Here is a 24,596-nt window from a genome sequence, read left to right on the forward strand (position 1 = left end):
CAAATAACATGGCCGAGTATGAAGCTTGCATACTAGGGTTGGAAGAAGCTATTGAGTTGAAGATCAAGATAATAGAAGTATTCGGGGACTCCGCTCTAGTCATACATCAAATCAGAGGCGATTGGGAAACAAGACATGCTAACCTAATTCCATATCGGGATTATGTGCTGAAGCTACTCCCAAAGTTCGACGAAATCACTTTCTCTCATATTCCTCGAGAAGAGAATCAGATGGCAAATGCCTTAGCAACTTTGGCTTCCATGTACAAATTGATATGGCCCAACCATCAGCCTCATATTGAAATTAGGCGTTTTGATGAACCTGCTCATTGCCTAGCGACAGCGGAAGAGCCAGATGGTAAACGATGGTTCTTTGATATCAAACAGTATCTAAAGAAGCGGGAATATCCGGCAGAGGCTTCCAACCTTGACAAAAGGACCCTCCAGAGGTTGGCATCAAAATTCCTCTTGAATAGAGATGTATTGTACAAGCAAAACTATGACATGGTTTTGTTGAGGTGCGTGGACAAAAACGAAGTAGATCAGCTTATGAGGGACATACACGAAGGGTCTTTCGGTACGCATGCCAATGGGCATGCCATGGCAAAGAAAAATCTAAGGGCAGGTTACTACTGGTTGATGATGGAAACCGACTGTTATCATTACACCAGAACATGCCACAAGTGCCAAATCTATGCTGACAAAATACATGTACCGCCTACTCCGTTAAATGTCATAGCATCACCTTGGCCTTTCTCTATGTGGGGTATCGACATGATTGGAATGATAGAACCCAAAGCGTCAAATGGACACAGATTTATCTTGGTGGCCATAGATTACTTTACCAAATGGGTGGAAGTCGTGTCTTATGCGAATGTCACAAAGCACGTAGTCGCCCGTTTCTTGAAAAATAACATCATATGTCGATATGGGATTCCCAACAAAATCATCACTGATAATGGGTCCAATCTCAACAACAAGATCATAGATGAGTTATGCGCAACATTCAAGTTCGAGCACCACAACTCATCACCCTATCGACCTAAGATGAATGAGGCTGTTGAAGCTGCAAATAAAAATATCAAGAAAATCATCCAACAGATGGTTGTTACGTACAAGGATTGGCATGAGATGTTGCCTTTTGCATTACATGGTTATCGCACGTCGATACGAACTTCAACAGGGGCAACCCCTTATTCCTTGGTATACGGTATGGAAGCAGTTCTCCCTATAGAAGTAGAGATCCCATCGATGAGAGTCTTGATGGAGGCTAAGCTATACGAGGCGGAATGGGTTCAATCAAGGTATGACAAGCTCAACCTTATTGAGGAGAAACACTTGAAAGCGTTAGGTCACGGTCAGCTCTATCAGAGGCGTCTTAAGAAGGCATTCGATAAGAAAGTTCGTCCTAGGGTGTTTCAAGAGGGGGATTTAGTGCTGAAGAAAATCTTGCCTATTCACAAGGACTCCAGAGGGAAATGGACACCAAATTATGAAGGTCTATTTGTGGTGGTTAAAGCCTTTTCCGGAGGCGCTCTAATTCTAGCAACTATGGACGGTGATGAGTTTCCGCTTCCCACCAACACTAATGTTGTTAAAAAGTAATTCGCCTAAAAAAGTGGAATAATAAAAACCGCTAAATCGAAAACCTGAAAGGGCGATTTAAGCACACAAAAAAGGGCTATCCCGGTGGATCGAAAACCCGAAAGGGCGATCCAGGCAAAAATTAGGGATGAAAATAAAAGGATTTGACCCGCTGAGTTGAAATCCCGAAAGGGCGACTCAGGCAAAAATGGGTATCCCGGTGGATCGAAAACCCGAAGGGGCGGTCCAGGAAAAAGTTAGGGATTAATTCCAAGGCAAAGAGTTGTACTTACAGACATCTGACATACCCTCGAAGACAAAGAATTGATCTACCTCACTTTTCAAAAGCAAAATGCTCGGGCTATCAAAGACATAAGGATCATAGCAGTGTGGAAACTCAATAAGAACTCAATTTTCATTGTCGTTTTGTTTCTATGCACAGCAATTACCTCATCAAGGAATTACATCTTTATATACAATCACCCATTCAAGGGGCAAATCAATAAAAGAGAAAATCTTCTCAATAAAAGTTGTGCCCAAATCATTTTTATATTTTATCTGTTTTTGTTTGCAAAGCACCTTTTTATTTTTCATAAACATCACTTTTAAAAAATTATTGGAGAAAATAAAACACAGGTTAAATAAAGTGGTAAAATTGCTTTTGAAACAGTAAGTGGGCGAATCCTTTGGTCTCCAAGATTCATTCTTGTTTTTCGTAAATGTGTAGGACTGATTGCAGATAGTTATGCTCCTTTCATACCTCTCATAAATGTACTCATGGTATAGCCGGACCGGGGCAAGGCTCCATCACATTTCCAGCAGAAACATTGGTAAATCATGGATGGAGTATCGCGTGTTGAGAGGTCTAAACCTGTCAGTAACCTGGATCACCCCAATAACAAAAGTATACACTATTGGCATCACACCCCAATAACAAAAGTTCACACTATTGACATCACACCCCAATAACAAAAGTCCACACTATTGGCATCACACTCCAATAACAAAAGTCCACACTATTGGCATCACACCCCAATAGCAAAAGTCCACACTATTGGCATCACACCCCAATAACAAAAGTCCACACTATTGGCATCAAACCCCAAAGCAAAAATGTCTTAACTAGGGGCATGTCCAATTACCCATTTGCATTCTAACATGCATCATATAAATCAATCATAATTGGTTTTCCTACCAAACAGAAAATTCCAAAAAACACGATCATATCAATCATCATCATACTCATGCATAACACTCCCATAAAATGGGAAGTTCAACAAAATAAAAAAAGTCATTTGCATTCCTACATGCACAGCCAAATATCCCCAGCAAATTGCATATTTGCATGCATCCCATGCATGGAAATCCCATCTAAAGTGAGACGTCATACAAAAATCAAATATAAAATGTCAGGATCCAAGGTCATTCATGTATATCTTGGACATTCCTCATTCCAAATGAAGTTATTACCCTGCATATGCTCGTGGGATTATATCTCAGTAAATCATTTTTTCGACTTTACGATTAATAATGATATTCCCAATATTTTTCTTTACGATCATCGCTCCCTAAGCAGAGGTTACCCTAAAAAGTCTCTTATGAGCTTTTGCCCCTGCAGAGCATTTCCAGTATGTCTCCCTCAAAAGGAGTCTTTCTAAAAATTCCCCCAACAGACGAATATTCGAGATACTGCTTCATTTATCTCAAGAATCTCATTTCTATGTTTGAGATACTGCTTCATTCATTTGAAGAATCTCATTTTTGTTTTCAAGATACTGCTCTAAGTATCCTCGGAGAGTCTTAGATTCAATTAAGGTATCTTTCCCTCGCTGGAATATCTTAATTCTATCATATAAGATGCTGCTTCGACTCGATACAAAGAATCTCATTTTTGCTGTTTGAGATGCTGCTTCATCAATATGAAAAGTCTTATTTCAAATTCTTTTAGAGATACTGCTCTAATATCCTCGGAGAGTCTTAGATTCGGTTAAGGTATTTTTCCCTTGCTAGAATATCTTAATTCTATCATATAAGATGCTGCTTCAACTCGATACAGAGAGTCTCATTTTTACTGTTTGAGATGCTGCTTCATCAATATGAAGAGTCTCATTTTAGATTCTTTTAGAGATACTGCTCTAACATCCTCGGAGAGTCTTCGATTAGGTTAAGGTATTTTTCCCTTGCTGGAATATCTTAATTCTATCATATAAGATGTTGTTTCGACTCGATACAGAGAATCTCATTTTTACTGTTTGAGATACTGCTTCATTTATCTGAAGAATCTCATTTATCTGATTAGAGATATTGCTCTAATATCCTCGGAGAGTCTTAGATTCAATTAAGGTATCTTTCCCTTGCTAGAATATCTTAATTCTATCATACAAGATGCTGCTTCGACTCGATACAGAGAATCTCATTTTTACTATTTGAGATACTGCTTCATCAATATGAAGAGTCTCATTTTAGATTCTTGTAGAGATACTGCTCTAATATCCTCGGAGAGTCTTAGATTCGGTTAAGGTATTTTTCCCTCACTGGAATATCTTAATTCTATCATATAAGATGTTGCTTCGACTCGATACAGAGAATCTCATTTTTACTGTTTGAGATACTGCTTCATTTATCCGAAGAATCTCATTTCTCTGTTTGAGATACTGCTTCATTCATTTGAAGACTCTCATTTTTCTTTTCAAGATACTGCTCTAATATCCTCGGAGAATCTTAGATACGATTGAGGTATCATTCACTTGATTGGAATATCTCGATTATATCATGTAAGAAACTGCTCTGTTGATCCCCAAGGAATATTATGTTTTTGTTCAAAACAATGTTCTGCTAATTTTCAAAAAATCTTAGATACCATTTGAGTATCGTTCTATTGTCGGAATATCTCGATCATGGCATCCAAGATGTTGCTCTGATAATTCCCAGAGAGTCTTGATTGCTTTATTTTACCTTCCGATAACCTTTTCTTACTATATTTCTCACTGCATTTTGTTTCCGCATTTCTTCCTTACATTTCAAAGGACAAAATTCGGGTCTTTCAAGTATTTAATTATCTTCCACCGTGAATGTACGAAGAGTGCTGTCATTCGTACTTTCTAGTTCAAGGTAATTAAATAGGGGCAGTTGTCATACCCCAATTTTGTCCCTACCCCGATACAATTTTTATCTGATTCATGGCCATACTGCACATACATGCTTTCATTATTTCATCATCATAATTTCATTGAATTTTCATAACCAAATACATATTACATGGACTCAAGGCATGGTGTTTACACCCGGGAAAAACTGGGGTTATCCGGTTAAAGTTCTGGAAAAAAAAATTGACTGGGTAATCGATTACCCTAATCATGGTAATCGATTACCCAGACCAAAAATTGGTTTTTTGGCCATTTTGGACTGTGTAATCGATTACCCTAATCACGGTAATCAATTACCTAGACCAAAAATTGATTTTTTTGGCCATCTTCGACTGTGTAATCGATTACCCTAATCATGGTAGCTGATTACACATACCCAAAATTGAGTTCCAGGCCATTTTGGGTGGTGTAATCGATTACCCCAATCATGGTAACCGATTACACCTGCGCAGGCAGCTGTAGTAGGTCTGTTATTTACACAATGTACTTTTTGGATCACCCCCTTTTTTCACCTACTATCCCTATAAATAGAGGTACTATTTCCCCTCATTTTTCATGTTTCCTAGCCCCCAAAAGTTTTGTCCAAGTACCATTTACTCACCTCTCCAAACCTATGTCAAAACAAAAAATCTTTCTCACTTAGAAAAGTCACCCCACCAACTTTTTTTTGTCCTCTTTCATATTTTTTTTCAAAGCTCCTTACTCTCTAACACTCACAACTCATCTCCTTCACTATACTTCCACCATAAACACTTTCATCCCAAACCCCTTGCTCTATATCCAAGCTCAACACCACTTCAACCTACCCTTTTTCAACATTTTTGGGTAATGATTTTAGCTTAAACTTTGTTAACTTTTTGGTTCTGTTTTTGTGTTGAAAATGGTTGTTTATTCTTGTTTGATTTTTTTTAGAGGTTTTAGACTCAAGCTTGTAAAAAATGATTAACTTTGGTTTACATCTTTTTTTTTGGGATTTCTTGCTCTTGCTACTTTTATCCACTATCGTTAATCAAACTTAGTATTTTGTTTCATTTGCTATTTATTGTTGACTTGTTTTCATGTCTATTTGGTTGATGAGATCTATTAGATCATGGCTATGGTTGTTTAGAGTGGATAAAACCTTCAATGTTTCAAACCTATTAATGATTGATCAATAGATCCTTCATGATACTTTGAGGCATTGATAGGTTGCCTCTATTTCAACCATGTTTGGGCCCTTTGATACATAGACGAAACCATTTTATTTACATTAACTTGTTATCCTATTTGCTTAATGTTGTCCTGCTAACCACTAACTACTAACTCCTAACATTTATATTATTGCCCTTTACTTCCTTGCAATTTATTTTATTGTTCACTTTATTCCAAGCACTTTATGTTTATATTTATTGTTATCTAACCATATCATTTACATTATGCTAATCTATTTACTCTCTCACTATCTTGCTAAATAAAAAAGGAGTAAAAACAAAAATAAAAAGAACAAATCATAATATTGATAGATGGACTTAGGGTTGTATAACTTTCTTTGTTACAAATCTATTGTTAGTTGATTTTTCAATTATCTTCAATACTCTGTATCAATGATAAACTATCCCTTAATGTGTCATATTTTAGGTCTTTTTGACCTATAAAAAATAGTCCTCAAGATGTTCATTTTGTACATATTACTAACCACTAATTATACTTCATTAACTTTTTTTTATCAATAACCTTTGTTATTGTGATTTTTGGTATCCATTAACTTGTGGTTTATTTTGTGTCATTTACATTCACTAACCATTATTATTGTGATATTGTCACTCTTTATCTTGAGATTTACTTTTATGTCATTACTTTGTAATTTATAGTCAAGTACTCATTATCATCATCATTGTACAAACTCTTCATGCATGTTTATTTACTTGTTATTTATTTTGTTGTCATCATACATTAAAAATAACAAAAACATGATAAAATGGTAAGACCAAAAATATTCACTCCACTCTTAATCAACTTGGACTTAGAGGATTTCATCTTAGAACCTTTGCTTGGAAGCATTTTCATTACTCTTTGTGATACTTTGTAAACACTTGGATTTTCATCCGTAACTTACATGCATGTTGCAAGAATGGCATCATGGCACCACATTAGGGGGACATGTTTGTAAGACCATTATCCTTTGTTAGCTTAGGTTACTTTAGCGCACAAAAGGTTTTCTCTTGGGCTACCTTACAATGAGACTCTTTAATTTCTTGTTGGTTACTTTGCATTCACGTTGCATAAGCCAAATTTCATAAGCAATCTCATTTCAAAACCAAGCCCATTCAATTCATCATCAAATCATCAAACCACGAATAAATCATACAATTCTCGATTCAAATGTCGAGCCCATTTTCAAAACACTCTTGTAAGTCGATCGATTTTAAAGCATCGCCATCAACCTCACATAGCTTACTCTTGGGCTTTCTTACAATGAGACCTATTCGATTTTTATCGAGTAGAAGAGCAATACACTAAATAAATTCACTTCATTCTAAACACAAATCTAAAACCTCGATCCAACGTCGAGTATTTTCTCTCAAACTCATTTGAAATAACCCGATTAAATCAAAACATTTTTTTTACAATAAGTTGAATGAAAAGGAGTTGACTTTGGAAAAGTTCAAGCCCATGTGGAAAAGTTCAAACCCGATTAAACTCAATTGAAACAACTTCAAGACCATGTGGAAAAGTTCAACAAGGAGGAACATAAGAGAAAAAAAGATCAAAGTAGGATTAGAACAAGCTGATCATTGTTTAGATACTCTTAAGGGTCAACTACGACAAGCTCAGAAAGAATGTCAAGACAATGAGTGTTGGTGGCATCTAGCCACGAAGGAAAACAAGACGATAAGGGATACACTTGGGGCTCAGATAAAAGAACTCACCAATTTTATTCGTCATGCAAAGGCTAAAGTAGATCAGGAGCGCCGACTCAAGAATATGGCCACTGAAGCTTCTAGGGTGTCACCCATGATATGGGAGGAGAAGTGTCGAGAAGTAAGAGATGCAAGGGAGTCTGTCAGCTATTGGAAGAACCAGCTAGAGTCATTACGCCAAGACAACTCCATATGGTTGAAAGAGCGAGACTATGTGATTGAGGATTATGAATCCTTTAAGAAGACCATAGACTTCTTACAAGTAGATAGGGATAAGTTCCGTGCAAAACTCGATGGACTAGTAGGATTCTGTAATTGGGAGGCTAAAGAATTACCATGGAAGTTGAGAGACGCAGTCGAAGAGTTGAAAGAATATAGCACTCCTCCAGCCATAATCAGTTTCATTCTGCTCTGTAAAGGGTTGCTGAAGAGATTCAATGAGAAACTAGAAGAGCTTCAGGCCAAAAAGCTAGTTGTTTAATTTGCTTATGTCTTGTATTTTGTTCCTTTAACAAATGTACTTTTGAACTATGACCTTTTTGGACCTCTATGGTATGTACTTGAATGAATGACGTTTAAAAAAATACTCCATTATTGCTATTCCAAGTATTTCTTGTTTCTTCGAATTACTAACAACTAATGAAACTTGAATGATTCCCTAAAAATAAAATATGCATAACATTCGCATCCTCATTATGCATCACGCTTCATAAAATTCAAAAAAACTTACCCAACCTTTTTACCCTTTATCCAGCCACACTGACTAATCAACACCGATACGAGACGCGAAGCAAATACAAGATGACCTTAGAGTAAGTTAAGGCCAACCAGATTACAATGAGGACAGACATCAATACGACCCAGGAGAAGATGGATCAGCTGTTGGAGACAATGCTCACGATCGCTCAGAGGGAGAGGATTGAGAAGGAAGAAGCTAGGGCAAAAAGGAATGATAGCACGCCAGGTCTGAACCCCCAAGACGAGGGTTACGTCCCCACCAAGAAGAGACTGGTTCAGATACCGGTATGAGGCAAAGGAGATGGAGATCGCGCAGAACCTTCTGATACGTCTACTCATCATGGATCCGAAATTGGAGATAACCAGTATGATGTATTATATATGCCTGATCAACCAAAACCTAAGATACTTCCAGATCCTACTGCAGATAGGCTCTGTGCTCTGGAAAAGAAGATCAAATCCATATAAGGAAACAATATCTTCGGTGCTTCTGCCATGAACATGCGTTTGGTATCGAATTTAGTCATCCCGCCTAAATTTAAAACTCATGATTTTGAGAAATACAAAGGACAGACTTGTCCAAGAAGTCACCTGGTAATGTACTTCAGAAAAATGGCTGCTCATACCGAAAACGACAAACTACTTATACACTGTTTCGAAGACAGTCTGAGTGGGGCATCTCTGAGATGGTACATGAGCTTAGAGTAAGGGAGGATTGAAAGCTGGGAGGATTTGGTTGACGCATTTCTCTGTCAGTACAAATATAACTTAGATATGGCACCCTACCGAATGCAGTTACAAGGGATGGTTATGAAAGAGACTGAGTCATTCAAAGAATACACCCAGCGGTGGAGAGAGTTAGCTGCTCAGGTAGAGCCACCATTGTCTGAGAAGGAAATGACCGGGATATTTGTGGGCACCTTGAAGAGCCCATTCTTTGATCGATTAGTGAGCAGTGCAGTATCTGACTTCGCACATCTAGTCACAATTGGAGACCGCATAGAGAAGGGGTTGAGGGGTGGAAAGATTCCAGGAGCAGTGACAACACCTAGCACACCAAAGAAGTATTCTGGAGGCTTCCCGAAGAAAAGAGAAGGTGAAACAAATGCCATATCCAGAAACTATAAAGGGAATCAACAAGCTTCATATGGTCAAGTCGCCGCCGTGGTGCCTATACTCTATCAACAGCCAATGCAGCAATAACAAATGTATCAACCACAACATCATCAACATCATCATCAAAAAAATAACGCACCACCAAGACAATTCAAGCCAAGACCTCCAAGAAGGCAACTTGATCCCCTACCAGTCCCTTATAGTCAGATATTCCCATATCTGCAAAAGGAGGGCCTTCTAACATTGAGGGGGTTAAAACCAGCGGTTTTTCCATATCCACCTGGATACGACGCTAATGCCCATTGTGAGTTTCACATGGGAGCACCTGGTCACACCTTGGAAAATTGTTTCGCATTTCAAAATCGACTACAAGACTTGATCGAAGTGAAAGTCGTCTCATTCACTCCGAGACGCCCGAACGTGAACACCAACCCTATGCCGACGCATAAGGATGCTTCCGTTAGTGCCATTGAGAAGAGTGATCGAGGCAAATTGATCTGTAAGGTTGAAGAGATTCAAACCCCTATCACCATGATAGGAGCACAATTGCTGAAGAGTGGTCTGATCCTGGAAGAGCTGGTTGAGGAAGAGAACAATGAAGAGTTGAGAAGTTTTATACAACAAATGCTGGGTTGAGGCGAGTTACAGATAAATTACCGTGTCAAGAACAAATTCCAGGAAGAGATAGTCGTGATGGACATCCCCTATGATGAGGTTAAAGTACAAATACCTATAAGCCCGTTGGTGATAGAGTTTCCAGCACAATTCGAATATAAAGATGAAAAGGCAGTCACATGGATATATCAGCCCAGAGCTTTTAAGCAGGGGCAGGAAGATCAACCTTTGATGATCAACGAACCAAATGTCACTTCAATTGTGGGGCCAACAGGAATGACGCGTAGTGGCCGAGTGTTCGCACCACGAACTGCTGATATTTCTGCAAAGACAAAAGGAAAGGAAGCTGCTGTCCAGATCCCCATCCCTAATTAAGAAATGCAAGACGCGCACCTGTCCCCTAAAGCTGCGGTCACTCGTGAAGAGGCTGAGGAATTTTTGAGAATAATCAAGAAGAGCGATTATAAGGTGGTGGATCAACTAAACCAAACACCTTCCAAAATTTCCATGTTATCTCTACTACTCAACTCAGAAGCACACAGGAATTCGTTGTTGAAGGTATTGAGCGTCGCTCATATCATGAAGGATATAACAATAGAACAGTTTGATGATGTGATAGCTTGTGTGACCACTGGGAATTTCTTGGGTTTTAATGATGATAAACTACTAATCAAGGGAAATAACCATAACAAGGCCCTCCATATCTCCTTAAAATGCATAGATACTATATTGTCAAGAGTGTTAGTAGACACAGGTTCCTCACTGAATGTCATGCCGAAGGCAACTTTGATAAAGCTGCCAATGGAAGGGATAAGTATGAAACTTAGTACCCTAATCGTAAAAGCATTTGATGGCTCAAGGCGAGCAGTGATATGAGAAGTTGACTTACCAACCAAGATAAGTCCAACTATTTTCAATATCACATTCCAGGTCATGGACATACATCCTGGTTACAGTTGCCTACTTGGGAGACCCTGGATTCACTCCGCAGGTGCTGTCACCTCTACTCTGCATCAAAAGCTGAAAATCATTATAAATGACAAGATGGTTGTGATTGGAGGAGAGGAAGACATATTGGTTAGCCACTTGACATATTTCCGATATATCAAGGTAGATGGTGAAATCACTGAGACATCATTCCAATCCTTGGAGGTGGTAAACATGATGACCATCCAACAGACATTGGAGACCCCGAATTCTGGACCATCCATGGCCTCGTGGCAAGGAGCTAAAGTTGTTATGGAAAGTGAAGATGGCCTTGTGATACTTTGTAAACACTTGGATTTTCATTCGTAACTTACATGCATGTTGTAAGAATGACATCATGGCACCACATTAGGGGGACATGTTTGTAAGACCATTATCCTTTGTTTAACTTAGATTACTTTAGCACACAAAAGGCTTTCTCTTGGGCTACCTTACAATGAGACTCTTTAATTTCTTGTTGGTTACTTTGCATTCACGTTGCATAAGCCAAATTTCATAAGCAATCTCATTTCAAAACCAAACCCATTCAATTCATCATCAAATCATCAAACCACGAATAAATCATACAATTCTCGATTCAAATATCGAGCCCATTTTCAAAACACCCTTGTAAGTCGATCGCTTTTAAAGCATCGACATCAACCTCACATAGCTTACTCTTAGGCTTTCTTACAATGAGACCTATTTGATTTTTATCGAGTAGAAGAGAAATACACTAAATAAATTCACTTCATTCAAAACACAAATCTAAAACCTCGATCCAACGTCGAGTATTTTCTCTCAAACTCAATTGAAATACCCCGATTAAATCAAAACATTTTTTTTAAAATAAGTTGAATGAAAAAGGAGTTGACTTTGAGTTTTCAACTTTGTCGCAACCTAAAAAAAAGAGATGCGAAAAAAACAACTGGCGAGAAAAGAAATGACAGAAGAGTCGCCACCGTGCGTTATTTATCGCAAAGGAGGGAAAGGAAACGCTCGAAGAAAACCTGGAGAAAAAGGAAAGGAAAAGACAAGGTCTCGCAACCAAATCTTGGGTTCGGGAGTCGATTATGCGAAGGAAAGGTATTAGCACCCCTACGCATCTGTAGTACTCTACGGGATCCACTCTTGTTGTTCTTGTCTAAAGGGTGTGTGTTTATCTAAGGTACTATTTGCTAAAAGAAGGTTGAAAGAAAATGACTCGCACGGATGTCGCATCCACTGCATACGTATCTCATTTGAATACGAGAATCAGAGTCTTCGTAGCTCGGCTACCTATGGGTTAAAGAGAAGTGTGCTCGCTAAGACATCGCGTCTTATGCCTACGTATCTCATTTGGAATGAGAATCAGAGAAAAATGTAGTTCAGCTAACTACGGGAATAAAGCGTCTCGATTGCAACTAGGGCAAGAGAAAGGGAAGGTCTCGATCGCAACGAGGGCGAGAGAAAAGAATCGCAACGAGGGCGAAAGAAAAGAATCGCAACGAGGGCGAGAGAAAAGAATCGCAACGAGGGCAAAAGCAAACAAGGATTAGTTGTTAGTTGTCAGTCAAAACTCGGCAAGACATCACATCTCGTGCCTACGTATCTCATTTGAAATGAGAATCAGAGTTGTCGTAGTTCAACTACCTACGGGTTAAGGATTGCCATCTGAACATGGACTTACAAAGGAGGACACCAGTTGTGTCAAAGGAGAGTGGGCAATGTGTTCACGTCCTAGCAATAGGTGTCGTAGCTCGCTGAATCGAGTCTTAGGCAGTTACCTCTTTGTAATAGAATGGACTGACATGCCACAAGATCGGAGACACACGGAAGGTCTAAAAGATGGGGAAGCTCTGCCCTAGAGTTGTCATGCAATGTGGACCTATGTGTTAGGATTTACAAAGGGGAACATCTACCTAATGTTAGCATACAAAGAATAAGGGAATTCTACCTATGTTATCATACAAAAGAATAAGGGAATTCTATTATCATACAAAAGAATAAGGGAATTCTACCTATGTTATCATACAAAGGGTTCTACCTAATGGGTGTCACCTAAACGGAACAAGAGTCGGCGAATGGAGCAAGAAGATGAGTGGGGTAAAGGGTAGATGGCGATGCACGAAGCAATCGACTTACAGGTAGATGGCGATGCCCGAAGCAATCGACTTACAAGAGAAATGGCGATGCATGAAGCAATCGACTTACAAAAGGATGGATGAATATGTGCTGGTTCTGTTAAGTTTTGAAAATGAATACTCGACGTTGGATCGAGGTTTTGATCTTGTTTTGAAATGGTTGTCGGATGTTCGTTTTAATTCTTATATTAACAGATGAATAAAGAATGAAATAATAAACATTATACACTTCATGGGAGAGGGGTACATTTGTTGTGAATGAGGGTTGTTCATGGCAATCAGACAATAAGAATAATATGCCTCATACATCATACAAGTAGGCAACAGTTAATCAAACAAATCAGATATAAACAGGTATGTAATTGAATCAAAGAATCAAGTAATGGAGTAATGAAGCATTAAGCAAGGCATGAGAAGTATAAGCATGTTAAACAATCAAACAATAGAAGCATGGATGAAAGAAACAAGTGTGACAAATGATAGATGAAACTATGCACACAAAGGATCACTGAATAAATTAATCGGGAAATGATGCAAGGATCAAATAAAATCAAGATGAGAGGCCTCTAATACATGGCATATGAGATGAACAAGGGAGTATCAAAAGATCTCTTCAATTGCCCTAAGCAATCCCTAAGTCAAACATCAATCATAAAAAAGTCAACTGAAAAGTCAAGTCAACTTAAAAAATATGAAATAAATAGCAAATTAATCAATAAAATTATGAAAAATTAAACTAACTAAGGCGGGGTCAGGACATCATCATCCCCCAAAAAGATTTTAAAAATAATGAGAATTAGTGTATAAATTAATTGAAATAAAACAGAAGTCAAATGAAAAGTCAACCAAACAAACTAGGTCAAAAATAAATCCAAAATAAATTGAAAATGAGAAATAAAATCCCAAGAAAAGGTCAGGTTGACCATGAGACATTGGTCAACCCTCATCCCAAAAATCAGAACCTAAAAATAATTCTAAGTCATGAAAATAAAAATCACAAATAAAGTATGCTAATATGAACCACTTGAAATAAATAATTAAAATGAAATATTAACATTAAATAAATATGAAAATAAAAATTAAATAAAACATTAAGAAATGTGAAAAGTATTTTTTGGTATTTTTATGAATAAATAAAATATTTTTATTAATTAAAAAGCAAAACAGAAAATAAAAATAAGAATTAAGAAAAGAAAATAAAATGAATTAAAGGATCATGGGCCAGGCATGTGGGAGGTGTGGATAGCATCAAGCGCAAAGCCCAGTCCAACATGATTTATTCCAGCGTGATATTTAAAATTAAAGTGTACATTTTAATAAAATAAGTTATGTAGACCTGCGGATCAACCGGTCAAGTGGAGTTTAAGTCACTAAATGACAAAAGCGAATGGGCGGACGAGATTAGAAGAAGCGCGCCTGATCTAATGGCCTCTATTGTGACACGAACCCTTCTTCTTCCACAACATGAAACCCTAGCGCCATGCACAGTAAGAACGCGATATCATGCAACGGATTTCTTCCATTTTCAACAACAAAATGCAACTTACTTAGTGCACCAAATGGCATGGTATAAAAAGCAAAGTTCAAGTGCGAAATGAGTAGAACACCATGGTATTTTATTTCATTAAAAATAGTGACTTGAACATAGAGAAATATGGCCAACAAGACAGCCACAGGCACACGGATATGACAGAAATTCCACAACACAAACTCAAGCTTAAAGACCATGCCTCATGTTGAGGCTTCATAACCAAATATGGCATAGTATTAACATGGAAAATCAGCATGAAACAAGCATGGCAATGACATAAAAAACAGTAATGAACAATGGTAAGCATGATGATAAGCATGAAATATTGCCATGGAAGAGAGTGAAAAGCTTACCTAGTGGAAAACAGTCCACTGCCTCTTGGTATTGGAGGAATGGAGGAAGAAGGAAGATGCTTTGATGCTTGTGCAATGGAAGAGGAATGAAATGGATCTTTTGCTCCTTGCCTTGCTTACCACTTCAGATTAGGGTTTAGAAGCTTATATATGTTGGCTCAAGGTGTCCTTAATGGGCTTAAATCCAATCTGATTTGGTTATGTGCATTTGGAGCAAAAGTGGCAATGTGAGGTGGTATTAGGAAATGGATCATTTTGGCAAAGTTTAAGTGAGTAGAAACCAAAAGTACATGGCCAAATGAGGTAAATAGTATGTTGGTCGATTTTGCAACTTGACTTGGTTGTCTTGGTCTGGCAAGGAAACAACCCAACAGGGTGACTTTGAGACTTTGTATCTTGATGAGAACATGACCAAATGGCAAGGCAATGCAAATAGTAGGAAGAGTTCATGGAGCTTAACACTTTTCATGTTGGGCACAAATGGAAATGATGAATGGAAAGAGGTGAAAAATGGCCATAAAGTTCAGGTTTCATCATGCCAACAGGTTGGGTTAGTTTGGCCTAAATGCTGCCTAGAAATTCAGTTCATGATGCCAACTTTAGATGAGTGCATCTCCCAAACCAATGATCCAAATGAGATGATTCCAAAAGGATGTGAAATAGGACATGGCAAGGTATAATTGTTATGAAGAAAGTATTTTCAAAAGATGCCTTGAAGTGCAAGAAATCTGGCCAAGAAGTCTTGACAAATTTTGCAGATTTTGGACTTAGAAAATTTTCTAAGTGTCCTAAAATAATGTCTCACTTTGACCAAACATAACTTTCTCAATATTAATCCAAATGAAGCAAACTTTATATCTCTAGAAAGCTTAGAACAAGAGGAACAACTTTCATGTTGGAGAAATTTTAAAATGGACCTTGCATCTTGATGGAAAATGGGCTTAAAGTGGCTGCAACAATCATGAAAACTTGCCCTAAATGGAAAGTCAACTATTTCCAAATTTAGTAACTTTTCCAACTCCTGATTAAATGATGAATCCATGATCCAACCTTGATAAAATTTCATATGTAGGCTCCCTTAGGCATGGATTTTGAGATTCCATTTTCAAAATGTCAGGAGTTGACTTTTCTGGCCCCACAGTTGACTTTTCCCAAACTGTCTGATTCCCGATTCCGTTGATCAATTGAAACACCTCTGGCTCAAATAAAGAGATGATTTTTGTATGTATACCCTTGTGGACATATGGAGGGCCATGGAAAATAGTTTCACCCAAGGAATCAGAAATAGGTTGATTTTATACCAAACCCTAGTTTAGGGCAAAAATGATCAAGAACTGATTGCACTGATTGCCAATGGATCTTTCTGAGATAATTGTGAATCTTCCTAGGCCAAGATGCCTCTCTAATCATGACATGGATGAGCCCCTCTACTTCCAACCAAACATTTCCTGTTGCGGGTAGCCATGAAACCCTAATTTCTGATTAAATCCAGATGCACACTCTGGGAGCTCTGAATCCTCCATTGATGAACTGTAGACCATCATAAGATACTTGGACCACCTTGAGACTTGTATATTTGGAGAATGAAGTTCAATTCTCAGTCTTGCTTTGTGTGGGCTCCTTCTGGTAAAGAGTTCTCAACCAAACCATGATTTCCAAGTCACCAATGCAGTATGCAATGAGTATGACCTAGTATGATGCTAATGCAGTGTGAAATATAATCCCATGCTTCCATGAAAAATGAAGGGTAAATTTTGGGGCATTACAAACTTCACTCCTCAATTGGACGAATACGAACAATTGACATTTTCCCTCAAATACAACTTAATAAAATCGCTTTCTTAACTATACAAAAAGGGAGATGGTTTTGAGCTTTCAACTCCTCTTCTCAGATGCTTGGATATGAGTTGTCTCACTCAGCTATTCAAGTACTTGTCGTTCATTCTAAAATACATCAACCATATACAACCTTATTTTCGTAAATACTCATATGAAACAGAGAGTGGTTTAGAGTCTTCTATTCCCTTTCTCGGTTATTAGGATACGAGTTGTCTTACTCGACTATCCGAGTAATCGTCATCCAACCAAAAATATCTCAACACATCAAACCTATCTTTTCTCGCCCTCGTGCGATCATAACCAATCAAACAAAACACCCAACACATTAATTCAACTTGTCACCTCCGTGTGATCAAAACTCTTTTCAAAAAGAACACTATTTAATCCTTTCTGATGCGCACAATAAACTAATGCTTAAGCCTCCGCCGAGAGTAGACAAGCCAACGTTTAGCCTTTGGGATGCGATCTAAAAAGTTGTTCATTAAAAAACACCAACCAACCGTAGTTCCCCGAACTACGAATGCTCTGACTTCCTTATTACACCATAAGGATACGTAGGCAGGAGATTGTTGTATCTTCGCGAGCACACTAATAAAAAACCTCCCCTTTCCCCTTTTATGAGGTTTTCATCCATTTTTATTTTCAATATTTTATAACCCAAAGATAACAAACAAACATAAATTAACACTCGAAACACAAATTAGAACTAAAAGGTTCCCGTTGAGTACAACGGACGTAAGGGGTGCTAATACCTTCCTCTTGCGTAATCCACTCCCGAACCTGAATATGGTTGCGACGACCATTATTCTATTTTTCAAAAGTTTTATCGATATTTCCCTATTCCTTCATTGGGATAAATAAAGTTCGGTGGCGACTCCATTCGAACATAAATTTTTTCCGCGACCATCGCGAGGAATTGTATTTTTCTAGATGCGACAAAACTCAACCCTTAAAAGAGGAGGAGATAATGCTGCTATGGGGAAAAGTCAAGAATAACAAAGATCTTGCTCAAAACTCAAACTCTCTAGGAGAGGAAAAAGATATAGCTTGACAACTTCGCAGGGACGAAAGTGTTGCTGAGAATATCAACCAATATGCTAAGGATAAGAAGGATCTGCTGAAGATCCACATCTCAAGCCGGGATATATATATATATATATATATATATATATATATATATATATATATATATATATATATATATATATATATATATATATATATATATATATATATATATATATATATATATATGTATGTATAATCTTTTCAAAGTAACAAGTCATCAATGCGAGAAATTTTAAGTCAACACCATATCAAATGGGAGACAACCCTGCAGGGGACATCATCAATACTGCGCAGAATCTAAATAATGCTTGAAGGAAGAAATCTTATATCAGAGGATGGAACTCCACTAAGGACCCAAGTCACAACAAGAGGTAAAAAAATCTGTGTGGGGAGAACCAGACAGTCTAATGGGGATTCTATCTACAAACATCCCTGTAGGGCTTCGCCGGGGATTCAAGAATCTGCTAGGATAAATCAAAGGCCACAAGAGAGTACAAATCAACAACAAATTCCTCAACAGTCATCAAACTCTTCTTGGAGATTGAGAAATGAACCAATTCCAAGATACCAATATATCAACCGGATTTGCCGACTCGCACAGGAGAGAAACTGTCACGGTTACTCTCCGACATTTTAAGATGTCGGGAGGTCAAGCTAGACATATCCCATAACCTTTCAATGTGAAGCATTGTCACCAAGAGAATCTCTCTCGGTGTTCACCATATTGTCCCTAAACTTGGGGCATATGTAGACCCTCAGACCAATTGCATAAATCGTCATGCATTGTTCATATCATTTCACTGACGTATATCATAGCATGAAGCTCTCTAACAAGAAAGAAGCAACGCCAAACTCTCTTGGCACATCCACAAGCCCAGTTCTTGTCTGGCAAACGGCCCAGTTCCTGTCTGGCAAACCTCTTCTAAAGCCCAGCTCCTATAAGGAAAACTTCTCCAAAGCCCAGTTCCTGTCTGGAAAACCCATTCTAAAGCCCAGACCATGTCTTGAAAACCTGTTTAAAAGTATGACTCCATTGGCAAACCTTCTTTCAAGTCCAGTTCTTCTCTAGCAAACCTCTCCAAAGTCCAATTTCGTTGGCACCCATTTCTAAAGCTCAACTCACTTGGCATCCCTCATATTCAATAAACCTCTTAGGCACTCGTCAGTGTCTATCACTTTTTTCAATACTTGTTTGTATTGATATCCCTTCGCTCATCAGTGTCTATCAATTTTTTTTCAATACTCGTCTGTATTGATATCCCTTCGCTCGTCAGTGTCTATCACTTTTTTAATACTCGTCAGTATTAATATCCCTTTTCTCCAACACTCGTTTGTGTTCATCCTTTTTTCAATACTCGTCGTAATTGATATCCATTTTCTCCAACACTCATCTATGTTCATCCTTTTTTCAACACTCGTCAATATTGATAACCCACATGTGTTTATCTCTTTTAGATACTCGTCCGTATAGATTACCAACCTCAAAGTTGATATTTTATTTCTCTACCCCAACCCTAGAGTTGTTGCCCTTCTCTTATTTCCAGCCTCAAAGTTGTTGTCCCTTTCTTATTTCCAGCCTCAAAGTTGTTTTCCCCCTCCTTATTTCCATCCTTAAAGTTGTTGTCTCTTTTCTTATTTCTGACCTCAGAGTTGTTGTATGTTTCTCATTCCCAGCCTCAGAGTTGATATTGTTTATTCCTACCTCCAACCTCAAAGTTAATGTCTATCTATCTTACTCCCAACCTCAGAGTTGACGCTGTTCATTTATCTCTCCGACCTCAGACTTGATGCCTACCTTTTCTGTACCCAACCTTAGAGTTGATGTTTATCTTATTTGTGTCCAACCTCGTAGTTGATTTTTCTTATCTCCAACCTCAAATTTAATATCTATCTTCAGCATTCCCAACCTCAGAGTTGACACCTACCATTTTTACCCAACCTCAGAGTTGATACTTTCTTTCCCCCCAACCTCATAGTTAATACCTACTTTTCATTATAACCTCATAGTTGTTGTCCACCTTTCTGATATTAGCCTCAAAGTTGATAATCAGTTTTATGTCCAGTCTCAGAGTTGTTATCTATCTGACTTTCATCCTCAGAGTTGTTGTCTACCTTTGCTACCTCCAACCTCAGAGTTGATATCATTTTACATTTCCAACCTCAGAGTTGATGCCTATATTTTAATATCACCCTCAATCCGTTTTATTTCCAACCTCAGAGTTGACGCCTATCCTTTTTTCCAGCCTTATAGTTGATGCTTATCTCATTTACTATCAACCTCAGAGTTGATGTTTACCTTCTTTGCCCCAGCCTCAGAGTTTTTCTATATTCTCTTGCTCCAACCTCATAATTGACGCCTATTCTGCATCCCAAACTCATAGTTGATGCCTATCTTTTGATGTCAGCCTCATAGTTGATAACCCATTTTACTTCCAACGTCAAAGTTATCATCTATCTCTTTTCTATCTTCAGTCTTCGAGTTGTCGTATATATTTTTTATATTTCCAACTTTAGAGTTATTGTCTATCCGTTTTACTTCTAGCCTCAGAGTTGTCATCTATCTCTTTTCGATCTCCAGCCTCATAGTTATTATATATATGACGTCCAACCTCATAGTTGTCATCTATCTCTTTTCTATCTCCAGCCTCAGAGTTGTCATCTATCCCTTTTGCTATCTCCAGCCTCAGAGTTCTCATATGTATTTTTTCTATCTAAAGCCTCAGAGTTGTCATTTATCCTTTTCATATCTCCAATCTCAGAGTTGATGCATATCTTGGTGTCCCCAACCTCAGAGTTGATATCTACTTCTTATCCCAACTTCAGAGTTGTTGCTTGTCAATGTCAATCCCAGCCTCAGGGTTGATGTCGATCTTTCTTAGCTCTAACCTCAGAGTTGATGTCTTGACTATCCTGTTATGTTTGACCTTAGAGTTTTTGATTATCATTTGTATCCCAGTCAAAAAATTGATCTCCACCATTCATGCTTTCACTCACTGAATTAATCTTGATCCTATCATTATCTCTTCCCCCAGAGCTGATGTTGATGATAATTTGTTTCCAACCGCAAAGCTGAGAATGTCCATTTTTACCCCATTCTCACTATTGAGGTCAAAACATTTCAATCCCCAGCAATCTACGTTGGTCGTGTCTTATCCCCAACCTCAGAGTTTACATCATACTATTTTCTTTCAAATTCCCACATTGTCTTCCTCAGTGAAGTCATCTATCATTCCAAAGCCCAGGTTTTACTTGGCAAACCATTTTTCAAAATCTTACGATATATCCCCTAGCGGAATTTTTTTACTTAGTGCCTGCTAAAGCTTGTTAGTAGAGTTTAAAAAAAGTACAAATTAATCATACAATATATATATATATATATATATATATATATATATATATATATATATATATATATATATATATATATATATATATATATATATATATATATATATATATATATATATATATATATATATATATATATATATATATATATATATATATATATATATATATATATATATATATATATATATATATATATATATATAGCATATTGCATAAGTCATGCATGTCTAATATCTCCTTACAGTTGATCCATTCTCCCCGCAAACATCTTAGCTAATCCCTAACAAAGACATATACGTCGTCCATTAAACAATCTTCCATTGATACCTTACCTCATATTTCATTCATTTCATCCCATGCGGGAAAATTTCTTGGATATTCTAATATTTAATCCTCTCATACCTCGAATGTTTGAAACTTGCTATTATTCATACATTTAGGTATGAGAATATTAAATAGGGGCAGTTGTCATCCCCCGAAAGTTTCCCTCCCCTTTTCATATTCTATCTAACTTTTGGTTTATGATTCCATCTATATATTCATGACATCATAGTACATTCATTTTCATTGAGAAACTCAAAATCATATATTCAAGGGCCTTGATTACACAAAGCATAAAAGAGAATCTGAGTCCCCAAGCTAGGGTTCATTGTGATGACCATGCTTGTATTGGAACTCTTCATCTTATAGGTATTCATTATGGAGCATATGGGAAACCCTAATTCATTGGTATTAGATTGCAAGCATCATCAAGGTCATTCAGTCCCCAAAACCCTAACTTACAGTTGTGGCCCTATCATTTCATTTATGGGTGCATTCAAGATTGAAGATCTTCTGGGTCCTTCGGTCATTGATAGGGGATTCATTGGTTTGATTAACAATTCATCAAATCATACTTGTTTATGGTCATATTTCCTTGATTAAGTGCATTCAGTCAAAGTTTTACATGTCCATGTCATTGCTTGATTGGAGTTTATTGGTTCAAGATCAATTCAATAGCACAAGTCATTTGGTTTAAGGGCATTGTGGTCCACATTCAAAGTCTATTTCATCAAGTCATTATTCGTTCCATTCATTCCAGTAAGCCATGTGTTATGTCATTTCATTTCATTTCAAAACACGTCAATACCATTCATTTCAAAACATGTCAATACCATTCATTTCATCATAAAGTATCATTACATATCATTACAATTACATCACAATTGTCCATAATAGATTACACAAAAATACACATTTTTACCTAAGTTGACTTTTGGTCAACTATTGACTTTTTGGTCAACCAATTGACCAAAGTCAACTAATGCACTTTGACCATCCTAAAACCTAATGTCCATTTTTCACTTGAATGTTTCACTTGGTCTTGCCATGATCCAAAACCTCACCATCTTTCTTCAAGTGCAAGTCCCCTTTTCTCATGCCTTGTTCCATCATTCCTTCATGTTTCCATATCCTACAAAAACCAACCAAACCATCATGTTAACAAGTTACAATTCCAACCAATATTACCGTTCATCACATATCAACCATATCCTACAAAGCCATGCCAAGCAATGCATTATCAAGTATTCTTTCACATAGCAAATAACATATATTCATCATCCATGGTAACATTGTCACTATTGCTAAAGATTCAAGCAACGCTTCAACAGCCCATGGCATATCATGTACCAAACAACTAGCACTACAAACCATTCCAAGCACTACAAACCATTCCAAACATTTCAAAATAGCAAAGCATCAAACAATAAGCATGCATGCCATTTAGCCCCAATTCCACAAGATTAAACCATTATTTCAATCCACTTGAATTCATATAACATACATATCATATTCAACTATCCATATCCATAACATAACCGATAGTCTAGTTTCCTAACAGAAGAACTTAGATTCAATTTTAGTAGTTCCTGATTTTGCAGTCATTAATCTTAACAGTGTGAACAAAAAGTTAACAGGGCAATTGATTCTAACTGAACTAACATGTTAGTTTCATAGCAGACTTAACTTCATCTCATAATACAATTAACAAAAACGTGTTGATTGCTAACTTGTAAAAGATTTTCAGTTAACATCTCATAACTTGCTAACATCTAACAGATTAACTTAGATCTAACTAACTTTCTATTAACTAAACCCTAAACTCACATTATCAACTATCTAACAGGAATTTAACTCATAACTGGTTTCTAACATAACTTTAAACACTCACTAACACTTTCTTTTTAACTGAATCACAACTAACAGAGATGTTAACAGAAAATCTAACTGCTAACCGAACTTAGCTAACAAGGATCTAAGAGCGCTAAATCTCTGTTATGTCATAGCCTCTATATAAACATCATTTATCTTCATTTTAGAGAGGGAACTATTTTCACCAATATTCACAATCATCACTCAATCATCACATATTCATTCCCAAAATTCACTCAAGCACTCAACCTCAATCTCACTCATTCTCACCACGAGTCCCTCTTCACTCTTCGATGCTCTCACTGTGTAACAAGAATCATAAAGCTCAGAAGAACAGAGAAGAAGAAGAGAGTAAGTAGAAAGGAAATCAAAACTTATGTGGTTGGAAGTGTAATTCTTATTGCATCTACGTCCTTAAGTCGCTCAAGTAAGTTCATTAAACCTTCTGATTCGCTTCAATTGTCATTACCAGATGATTGTTTAGAGGCGGAGGAGAATTAAACCTATGGCTATGGATCGAGATTGGGCTTTATTGAGATTTAATTTATGATTTATGATTTAGGGTTCTTGAGGTAAACACTTCAGTTTAGACATTAGGGTTCGAATTAGTAGAAATTGAGACAGAATCTGTGTAGAGGATATTGAGAGGAAGAGTTTGATTGTTAGAATTTTTATTTATGGAAATCTTCGCCGCCGAGGGAGCCTGTGGCGCGGCGGAGATGGTGAACTAAGGTGAGAGAGAGGAGATGTGTTTGCTTTTCATGGTCTGAGTTCTTTTGAAGTGATATTCCACATGCATTGAATATGATCCATTAATTGTCAATAAATTGGATTATTCACGTGCATTTAATACATTTATCACGCATATGTTTCACCTATTTGATTCTCCAGGCTAAGTCACCCACACATGGCCATGTCATCTCCTTTATCCACTTCTCAATTGCCTTATGAATTTTGATTGGGCTTTGGTAACCAAGGCCCATGCGCCATTTGCTGCATTGCACCTTTTTTTTTTTAATTCTGCCCCTTTTATTTATTGTTTCTTTCTTGATTTCTTTTTGCATTTTTTTCATA

At 37.3% G+C, this 24,596-nt stretch overlaps 1 long non-coding RNA gene across 2 annotated transcripts; it reads right to left on the minus strand.

Moving 5' to 3' along the window:
* Positions 1-22,460: 22,460 nt before the first annotated feature.
* On the minus strand, positions 22,461-24,391 carry LOC127126543 (uncharacterized). 2 transcript variants are annotated; one of them, XR_007805021.1, is made up of 2 exons: positions 23,965-24,391; positions 22,461-22,782 (listed from the first exon to the last, which is right to left on the minus strand). It is a non-coding gene; the product is annotated as an uncharacterized LOC127126543 (long non-coding RNA). The 2 variants fall into 2 exon arrangements; XR_007805023.1 differs by having other exon boundaries at positions 23,897-24,391.
* Positions 24,392-24,596: the final 205 nt, after the last annotated feature.

Source organism: Lathyrus oleraceus, chromosome 3 (assembly GCF_024323335.1).
Source record: "Lathyrus oleraceus cultivar Zhongwan6 chromosome 3, CAAS_Psat_ZW6_1.0, whole genome shotgun sequence".
Lineage (NCBI taxonomy): Eukaryota > Viridiplantae > Streptophyta > Magnoliopsida > Fabales > Fabaceae > Lathyrus > Lathyrus oleraceus.